Consider the following 1059-nt stretch of genomic DNA (forward strand, 5'->3'; position numbering starts at 1 on the left):
CTGGTGACCTCTGGGCTTCTGGGTGACCCTAAGGCTTCAGGCAGGAGGCAGACCTGGTGGGGCCCTGCGGCTGCTGCCGCAGGAAGGCTGACGAGGCAGCGTCTACCCGCCCCCCACCCCGTGCCGCCCACCAAGGCCCCTGGGCTGGGGGAAGCACACAGGCGGTTTCCTAGCTGAGCCTGAGTGGCCTCTGGGGCTTCCGAGGGCCAGCGTTTCCTAATCTCCTCAGCCAGTTTTCAACACAAAGAGAGGAAAGGGCGGGATGAAGGGGGCACGCAGCTGCGGGGGAGGGTGGGCCTGGAGTAGGCTGGAGGACCCCACCTAAGGAGCTCTGGGGGCCTGGCCTGCTCCGTGGCTGAGCATCACGGTCCTGGGTGCGCAGGCTGGCGCCCAACAGGATGGGCCCAGAGGTCGGACATGGAGTGCAAGGCTCACCAGCCAAGCTCAGACCCGAGGGCAGCGACGCCCGTCTCCTGCACTCCTGGGCATCGTCTGTCCCCTGCCCAGGGCGAGGTTTTCTGCTTCTTCGAAGAGGGCAGATCCTGGGTGGCCCCTCACCTTCTGGGCAGAGCAGAGGAACTTGAGGGGAACTCCTGGAATCCACAGTGGCATCGTTTCTCATCTCTTCCTGTCCAAGCTGGGTCTTCAGGCTGCCTAGAACCAGTCCGGATGGGTGGGAAGGCTGGGTGGCCTGGACTGGTTATCCCTCCCTTCCTAGACGTGCAGGGTGTGCGGGAAGCTGGGTGCCCTTTCTCACCATGAAGGAATGGCCAGTAAGTTCCCCACCCCTTCTCTGCCTGACCCCAGCAGGGCCACCCCTGGTCACCCTCCTCTGGTCTATTGAGGGCAGCTGCCTCCCACTCTTCCCCAGAGCTCTGCCCCTTCCAGGGCCATCGGGAAGGAGCCCCCGCAGAACTGTGAACGAGGTCTCTTTGGCGTGGTGGGGGGCAAGCCCCCTAATCCCAGCCTGGACCGCACCCTCCCCACCCTAGTCACCTGCAGCCCCTCCAGCTGTAAGCTCCAGCCCAAGGCCTCTGACAAAGGAGGCACACTCGCCGG

This window comes from Mesoplodon mirus (assembly GCF_964341445.2).
Source record: "Mesoplodon mirus genome assembly, chromosome: 19".
In the NCBI taxonomy this organism is placed as follows: domain Eukaryota; kingdom Metazoa; phylum Chordata; class Mammalia; order Artiodactyla; family Ziphiidae; genus Mesoplodon; species Mesoplodon mirus.